Below are 9,647 nucleotides of genomic sequence, written 5' to 3' on the forward strand. Positions count from 1 at the left end.
GCTGAAACAATAATATCAGCTGTATCCTGCTGTGAATCCCTGATAAGGCTCATCCTTGTATTTCAGCACACTGAAAGACAACGATGAGCGACTGGTTAATGAAAACTGCAAGATGTCAGTGCAGTTAGACACAACGATTATCGCTCAAAAGATGGCTTTGAGCGAACATTGTTGTGTCTAAATGGGCGTTACGTAGTTAGACTGGGTAAAGGTGGTTTCACTCCTGCGTTGGAATCTCCGGTCGGAAAATACCGGAAGAAGAAGAGCTACATGTAGCACTTTTCCTTCCGGTAAAAAGCTGGGCAGCTGAGCGGAAAAATATATTCGAGTCAATGGGGTCCGCTCTGAGCTGCTCATTCCATCCTTAGAAGGAGCCGTTCAGCCAGGTCATCCCCCTTTCTTACTTCCCGGACGGAACCCCTGACACAAGGGGGTTTCTCCGGTCACCAAACTGTCCCTCCTGGATGCAACTGCAGAGTGCGGGCAAGCTGTCATGTTATAGTGACATCATGGGCCTGAGGAAGGCCCATGAACACTCCAATGAGCTGACCGGCATGGACCCTGCCAATCAATTACCCACCGTCAGGACCAGTCATCCATAGTGCAGTCCTGGAAAACCCCTTTAAAGTCTATAGGGGCGGACAGACTGAACATGCATGTTAATGGCACGACTGGGACCAACAGACATCGCAACCTACAAATACATAACGAAGGGAGCAATAACATACGCATATTCAACGCTAACAAGGTCTGTGAGACTACGGCGGAGAAGAACACCGCCTACAAGCGCAATTCTACCCATCAAAACAAAGGAGCATCTTGGGATTGTCCCACCATAACGACGTATCTATCCACTGGATAGGGATGGATGACTGATGGCTGGGGGGCCCTTCTCTGGGACGCCCACTGATCCAAGCAATGGGGGTCCTAAATCCTCTTCATGTTGAGCGATAGTCAGGCTTCTATGGTACTGATAAAGATAGCAGCGATCGGCCATCTTTGTCCGTTCCGTAAACCGTGAACTAATATTGCCAGCTGACCGCACAGATACACTTCCCGCCGGACGCACAGACAGCTGTAGGTAAACCGCAATAGAAACCAAACTCCGGCACTTCCGTGAATCCGTAGCGATAACAGCGTTTTATTAAAGTTTCATAGATAAAAACATTTTTCAAAATTGCGCTGTTCACTGCGGATGCGCTATGTGCAAGAAAAACCGCAGCGCTGAACATCTGATTTTCACGTACATATTTTCAATAAGGGAAACATTTTAAAAAAAAATCTCATGGCTCTCATCCCCACGCCCGAGTGCGCTTCTCCCCTCTCATCCCCACGCCCGAGTGCGCTTCTCCCCTCTCATCCCCACGCCCGAGTGCGCTTCTCCCCTCTCATCCCCACGCCCGAGTGCGCTTCTCCCCTCTCATCCCCACGCCCGAGTGCGCTTCTCCCCTCTCATCCCCACGCCCGAGTGCGCTTCTCCCCTCTCATCCCCACGCCCGAGTGCGCTTCTCCCCTCTCATCCCCACGCGCGAGTGCGCTTCTCCCCTCTCATCCCCACGCGCGAGTGCGCTTCTCCCCTCTCATCCCCACGCGCGAGTGCGCTTCTCCCCTCTCATCCCCACGCGCGAGTGCGCTTCTCCCCTCTCATCCCCACGCGCGAGTGCGCTTCTCCCCTCTCATCCCCACGCGCGAGTGCGCTTCTCCCCTCTCATCCCCACGCGCGAGTGCGCTTCTCCCCTCTCATCCCCACGCGCGAGTGCGCTTCTCCCCTCTCATCCCCACGCGCGAGTGCGCTTCTCCCCTCTCATCCCCACGCGCGAGTGCGCTTCTCCCCTCTCATCCCCACGCGCGAGTGCGCTTCTCCCCTCTCATCCCCACGCGCGAGTGCGCTTCTCTTCTCCCACCCATTAGAAACAACAGGCGAGATTTCTGTGGACTCGCAGCAAAAAATAGAAACGCGATCCTTTTATCTTGCAGCGAGAGACATATCGGACGTGTAACGGGTGGGTTTCAGTGCGACTTTGTACGTAAGCGTACGACTGCACCCCAACGTGTAAGCGCGATCACCTCGCCATTAAAGCAGCAGACTTGGGGCCTCCGTTCTTGTGACCAGTGGGGGTCCCGGCCATCAGACGCGTCCCCCTATCCTATGGATGGCGGATGGGTCACTTCGTCACATCCACATCGGCGGTTCGGTCTGCAGCCTCCGGCGCAGATCATTCCAAAATCTCAGACGAAATGGCGCAGCATGCTGCGCTCTCCAGTCCAGGAACACGCCGGCCGGACGCCAGCCAGACCCGGGTACACACAGCGGGGGCGTTCGCTTCCATCACACAACGCATCCGTTTCCCATCCCTGCGCTACGACAGACACCCAAACGGCGGCGCCATCCTACGCTGGATACGGCATGGCGTCTATGGGAGGCTGTAATGCATCTGCAGCCGCTGCACCAACACTGGGGAGGAGGTTGTCAGGCGTCATGGTGCATGTCTGACAACCACAACCATGGCAGCCAGTCCGGTGGGGCACTTCCCTCTATACATATAGGCTCCTGTGGGTAGCCCGTGAATGGGCAGCTGTCCCCCTACTGCCGGCTGTTACATGCCGCTCCCGGGCCACTCACCTCCGCCGCCGTCACACACGCATCTCCTCACAGGCTTCCGGCCGTTAGCCTCATAACAAAGCCGCACAGATGACAGCTCCGCCCCGCCCCCTCCTCACCGCCGCCATATTTCACCTCTCTGGCGGCAACAATTTCTCCTGGCAACGGTCGCCGCTGCCTCCTCTTAGACCACGCCCAATACAGGGCGGAGCCAGAGGATTCTTAGCGCGTCTCGCGTCAGCCGGGGGGCGGAGCTTTCGCTGCAGCTGACTGATATAAAGGCCAGGCGCGCAGTAATGGTGCAGTAGAAAGCTTAGTTACCATGGTAATCACGTCTATAGTAGGCAGCGGTACTGAGAGAGCGTCCTGCATATAGGAGAACTTATGAGACAGGAAGCTTCAGTTTTGTGTATTGATGGGGCGGAACTTTGTTTTTTAACCTATTTTATTGAGTTTTGTATCAGAGTGCTGAATGCACACGGGCGGATTTTCCTGCGGATTCTGCACAAATGGCTTCCATTGAAGTCAATAGAAGCTGTCCAACTGGGCTGCGGGTCGGACGGCTTCTATTGACTTCAATGGAATCCGCAGGAAAATGGGGCATGCTGTGATCTTTCATCTGCGAGCGGAAAATGCGATTGGTTTCCGCTCATGTGCATGAAGAATCACTTTTTCATTGCATGCTATGGGCGGTATTCACTGCGGAATCGGGGGTGGTCACCCGCTCCGGATTCCGCAATTCAAAACAGCTTGTGTGCAGCAGCCTTAGGGTGCATTCAGATGATCGTATATCGGCTGGGTTTTCATGCCGGCCGATATAAGTCGTCCCTCTCTGCAGGGGGAGGAAGCCGGAACCCCCGCGATTTGTGTGTTGTGAGACGCAAAAATCTTGCACAAATATGAACCGCGTTATACACGAGTGATGTTTTATCGCACCGCGACGTGGGAAACAAAGTGCAGTACATCCTATCTTTGTGCGTGCTCTCACATCGCATCATCCATTCGTCCCAATGGGGCCGGCGGCAGCTTCGCACCATGTACAAGGTGAACGCAATGCGAGATCTCCCCATTGAAAACAATGAAGAAACTCCATGGTCCTCCACTGCGGCTGACAATCGCTGCTTCACAGAAGTGGTGTGAGGCAGTTTTGGCATAACAACACCTGGGATATGGCACTCACCTGTGTGAAGTTAGCCTCAGGCCAAGCTCATATGAGTGTATTTCGCAGCGTGCAGACTGAGATATGTGGGCACAGCACGTAGCCAGTATGCAATGACAATACGTACTGGCTGCGTGCCGCCCCTCGCCGTGTACTATCTTGTCAGGTAATACATGCCAAGATAGTACGTACTCCGATTTTTCTTGCGACTGTAATTACGAAATTCGTGTACGCGGCAACATGGCCGCCTATGGGATAATAGTATAACGCATCACATGCACAAAACCCGCATGCATAATACTCTATTACAATATGCTCGTGTGAGATAGCCCTTAGTGTTAGGGCCCTTTGCATTGGCAAGAAAATTGCGTGCTTTTTCTTACAATGCAAGAGTGAGTGAAAATGCATGATTATGAAACCGATGAATTTCAATGGTTCTATTCTCATTTGTGATGTTTTCACTCCAGCGATCCCGAGTGGAAAAATAAATCGCGGCATGCCCATTCTTTTTGCGACATCGCCCATTTTTTCCAATGGGGCCGGCGGCAGCAATTCCGACTCCATTAAGAGCAATGGGAGAGGATCGCTAACCCTTGCTGCAGCTGTGACAGCAGCAGGGGATTCCTTGGATATGAAACCCCTGGATGCTGTCACATCCAGGGGCTTCGCCTTGTTGTCAATGGAGTCAGCGCTTCTCCATAGGGAAAATATCGCAATCCTCCGCGACAGCTGTGCCAGGGGATTCCTTCATCCCCACAGGGACTCCCCTCACCACTTAACACTGTGACAGCACTGTCACAGTGTTCAGTGATGAGGGGACTCCCCGCGGGGATGAAGGAATTCCCTGCTACAGCAGTGGCAGAGGATTGCGATCTTCTCCAATTGCTTTCAATGGTGCTGGCGCTGCTGCCGCCCTATCGAAAGCAATGGGATAAAGGGAACCCCCGCAGGGATGCAAGGCTGTTTTCACATGAAAACGCATTGCATCCAGGGGCTTCCAATGGATTGCGAGAGCGATATCAGACCGTGAATCACGACCTGATAACGCTCTTGCCAGTGTGCAGGAGCCCTTATAGTTACTAAATCTAAACACAGCCAACCAATACTTACTGATTTCTGAGCAATGCCGCCACATATGATACGGTAGTAGTGGCTCTCATGGCCGCAACCCAACACAACATTTTTGATCCTGTCTCCCAGTGTCCTGCCTTCATGGCTCCTTGCTGTGAAATATCTTGAAGAATAAACAAACTGTAGATATTCCCTGCGCTGGTTTCCCCTGTGCGCCAGAACAGAGAGCCACTCTACAAAAGTGTCAGCGGTCCTGGTGGGCTTGAGCTGTCTGTCCATTTATCTGAATGGCTGCCTTTTAATACTATATTTCCCCTATGCGGCTGATCTTGACTTACTCCTGCTACTTGCCCTGGTAGGGTCCGCACTCTCCCCCTCTAAAGTGACAATGCCTTTAATAAAGGGCTCTTTAAGAAAAAAATATTACTATAACAACCACCTAATGTGAAGCTCTACTGTGGAGTCACTTTAAACATTGTGATGCAATTTCCTATCATATACCAGAATTAGGCTAGGGCTACACAGCGACTTCACCTTAGGCCGGCCGCCTCCAAATTCCGCAGCACATACCGCCCATAGCATGCTATGAGAAAACACCTTTTCTTCTAAACGAGCGGAAATTAATTGCAATTTTCTGCTCACGGAGGAAAAAAAAACACAGCTTATTCTATTTCTGGGTGGATTCTGTACGGACGGCTTCCATTGAAGTAAATGGAAGCCGTCTGACCAACGGTCTGACCGTAATGACAAGGTATCAGGTTCGGCGTCATCACCTAGTGACGAAGCAGGAAAAGCAGGGATATGGAAAAAAAACAACTATACTGTGTATGTCCGATAGCTCGCCATACAGATCAACCGCAGTGCAGTAATGGAGAAGAAGCGTCAGGTACACACGGATGCTGGCTGGGCACAGGATTGGATTCTGCTGCAGGCTCTCGCATGCGGTATCCAACCTGGCCGAGTGCAGCTGGCCTTAGATGGCATTTAAGAAAACCAACAAGTATTTTTTCTTGCAAGGGTTCCCATTAACAAGACGCCTGTGATCGCATCTGATAAGAATTGTCCAAAACCAGACAACTCTATTAGATTGCTTAGCGCAGACTCAATCTCATGACTGCCATTCCAGCCATGGCCACACCTTTATACCTGGTATTACGTATAACCTTCTGTCATAGGGAGTAGCCATATTAAGCATTTTTAAAATTCCTTTTTTTGTAATGGCTCATGGCCACATCGATGTAAATTACATTATCACACCTCAGCAGACTTGGATTAGGAAATGCAGCATTCCTAGTGTTCCAGATTGTCGAGCACAAACCAAGCTTACTGCTAGAAGTTGTACAGTCATGTCCCGCAAATGGACAGTGAAACACATACAAGATACCATAATGTACTGCAGTTATTCAGTAAGTGGTCGTAACCCCACTGATCAGCAAGTAGTAATAGTATTGTGGATAGGGGATAACTTGCTGACATGGGAATACTGCGTTTCCCAAAAATGAGACTCGATCTTATATTAATGTTAGCCCCAAAAGAGGTGCAGGGTCTTAATTTGGGGGGATGTCTTATTAATACTTACCTAGCAGCCACGGTCTGGGTTCGCAAAGTTCCGTAGCTTTACCGGGCTTCCTCCACTCCTTGGCTGCCGACAGAACATCACTTCCTGGTTGTGGCATTCATAAATCCCGCCTCCAGTAAGCGATGACTCTGATTGGCCAGCGAGCACTTCTTTCAGCCCATCAATGCAGTACTCACTGAACAAACGTGACGGCTGTGATTGGCTGACAGCAACGATGGAGAGAACCTGCATTGTCTTTTCCTCTCTGCAGTATTGATTTGGGGGAAAGGTGACCCTATTCTCCCAATAGTATCACATCTTGTATCCAAGCTATAGGCGGTTTCAACAGTTTACTAGAGCTTCCATGCCCACCCGTATCACATCTTGTATCCAAGCTAGAGACAGTACAACAGGGTACTAGAGCCTCCATGCCTGCCGGTATCACATCTTGTATCCAAGCTAGAGACAGTACAACAGGGTACTAGAGCCTCCATGCCTGCCGGTATCACATCTTGTATCCAAGCTAGAGGCGGCCCAACAGGGTAGTAGAGCCTATATGCCCCCCCTCGTATCACATCTTGTATCCAAGCTAGAGGCGGTACAACAGGGTATTATAGAAAGTTTCATTCTATTACGACAACTCCTTCTAGGTGCTTGATTTTTTTATTTTTTTTTTTGACAATGAGTGTAGTACACCAAAAAAACTATATACATTTAGTACTGCTGTATCGTACTGACCACAAATAAAGTTAACATGTCATTTTTACCACACTAAGAAAACAAAAGTTCAAGAAATGGCACAATTACACGTTCTTCACACACTTTATTGAACTGTATGAATAGAGCAGTAAGTCCCACAAGTCAGGAGCAGTTGACCAAACAGTCATTTTGTGATTGAAAGCGGTGCAAAAAAGTGTAGTGCGGTAGGGTGGGAACAGCAAGCCAACATTAAAGTCTGATTACACTGGAGAACGACACAGTAGGAACTAGTAAGGCGGTGAGCAAACAACGTAACCAAAAACATTACCAAATGCAGATTTTACTGCACCCAAACCTCCCATTGTAAGGCCGGCTGCACATGGGTGGAGTTGCATTGCGGAATCCAGAGCGGGCGTCCGCCTCCTGATTCCGCAGCAAATACCTGCCATATGCTATGGAAAAGCAGCATGTTGTTTTTGTGCAGGCTACGCACGGACAGCTTCCATTGAAGTCAATGGAAGCCGTCCAACCAGCGGCCCCTCCACAATGAACATTAAAGAAAGGTCGCGGGATCCGCGTCATCGCCTAGCGACGGTGCAGGAAAGTCTATACTGCGCATGTGACGGCTCGCCGTCCACACCAACCGCAGCACAGAAAAAGAAAAGAGATGCCAGGTATGGAAATGCAGGAAACAAATTGCCACATGTTCTATCTTGCCCGTGCTCTCACAGCGCCATTGTTTTCAATGGGCCCTATTGAAAGCAACGGGAGAAACTCTGCGATCCTCTGGTGTGGCTGTGACAGTCACGCTGGAGGACCCCTGCATCCCTAAAATGATGTGAGGCTATTTTGCCATGAAAGTGCCTCACATCGCATGGGATTTCACATGGAGCGCAATAAGGGGGCAGGATTCACAGCCTCATATTGGGCTCGCCAAGTGAAGCTAGCCTAAGGATCTGAGCGACTTTGACAAATTAAGTGCAAATTAATTGCATCGTGTCTGTGCCTTGTCATACGTATGTGTGTGTATATATGCATGCCTCTTCAGATCTATTTAATGAGGTCTGAGGAAGAACCCTGCGTTGGTTGGAAAGCTCGCTATAACATCATGCATTTTTGTTAGCCATTAAAAGGTATTATATCTACAAGATCACTTGGTTTCTCTTGCTGGGAACAATCCCATTATGTCCTCCCAGGAGCACGCCGCAGCAGGTGCAGTTGGTTTGACTAGCTGAAAGACCATTGTGTGCTGAGAATATTGTATCCTGAGGCCATTGGAACTTTATATATATCCTGTGTATAGAAACAAGAAAACATGATGTGGATGGCAAGTACAGTGACTCTTATCTGATAAGATGCTAGGCCGGAGATCGGTTCCTCTGCAGCATTCTTACACTGTAGCAGCTGTAGTTACAGCACGTCTTCTCCCACTTCTTCTGCCATTAAAGGGGGTTTCCAGGGAGAATACTATTGATGACCTATCCTCAGGATAGGTCATCAATAGTTGATTGGCTGGGGTCTATCGCTTGGGACCCCGACTGATCTGCTGAGTGGGCGCATGCTGTCAGCGACGCAAATACACAGAGGTCGAAGAGGAAGCCTCCGCAACAACCTCTGTGTAGTGGCCGGCGCTTGTAACTGCAGGCACAGCTCACCTTGATTTCAATTACAGGAGTGAGTTGTATAGTATCAGATTACAGGGTGCATATAGTGACGGTTTTGGTTGGTGTCGGCAGTCCCCATAAAAGACCTCTGGGGGTCATTCACGTCGTCTTTTTTTTTTTTATTTCCTATTCTTCCATTGTAGCTGGGGCTGGGGTGCATTAAAAAGCGCTGTCAAATGCTGCGATATGCGTTCAAAAACACTGCTTGAAATCACGGTAAAATGCCATGGTTCTGAGCGGCGTTTAACTGAATTTACATGTGAGAGTGGCCTTACAGGGGAAAACATCCGCCAGTAATGACAGCAGTCACTAACATAGCTGATTAGGGTCTGCTAAGACCCTGCAGCTCTGTGGTGACGGGAGGGGGGGGGGCACTCGGTGGTCACGTGATCGCTTAGTCGAATAACAGAAATGACACTTCTGCTTTCTCTATTGACTACACAACGCTCATTGTGCCCTATGTAGCCTGCAAGAAAGAAGGCAGAAGCGGTTCTGCGGCTGTCACTGACCTTACCCGCTCCTGCTACATTGCAGGACCTTTACTCTCCATGCCCGAATTCTTACTATAAGCTGGGATTAAAGTCCAGCACCAAGTGCTGTAAATTTATGGTGTTTGGTCATTAATGGGTTAAGGCAATTTTCACAATAGCTGCAAAGTGGAGGAAATTTTCAAAACCTCTTCCTGCGGAAATAGTCCTGCAGTGCGGATATCTCCCCCTTAACGCTGCTGGGCGTACAGTTACGTCCTGCAGCTTCGGGGTATGTATGACAGGAGATCGCCAGAATTGCGCTTTTTGGTCACCCCGTCTCCAAGAAAAAAATGTAATAAAACGTAATCAAAAAGTGAAATGGTACAAATGGAAACTAAAGGAGGTCCCGCAGAAAGAGAGCCCT

General features: G+C 49.8%; 1 protein-coding gene across 1 annotated transcript in view; it reads right to left on the bottom strand.

Moving 5' to 3' along the window:
- The window catches only part of CCP110 (centriolar coiled-coil protein 110), a 31,848-nt gene extending 29,094 nt beyond the window's left edge, over window positions 1-2,754 (bottom strand). The window contains exon 1 of the mRNA XM_066576260.1: window positions 2,624-2,754. The gene's annotated coding sequence lies outside the window, so the exon portion shown is untranslated. The remainder of the gene's footprint in view (window positions 1-2,623) is intronic.
- Window positions 2,755-9,647: the final 6,893 nt, after the last annotated feature.

Source organism: Eleutherodactylus coqui, chromosome 8 (assembly GCF_035609145.1).
Source record: "Eleutherodactylus coqui strain aEleCoq1 chromosome 8, aEleCoq1.hap1, whole genome shotgun sequence".
NCBI classification, from domain to species: Eukaryota; Metazoa; Chordata; class Amphibia; order Anura; family Eleutherodactylidae; genus Eleutherodactylus; species Eleutherodactylus coqui.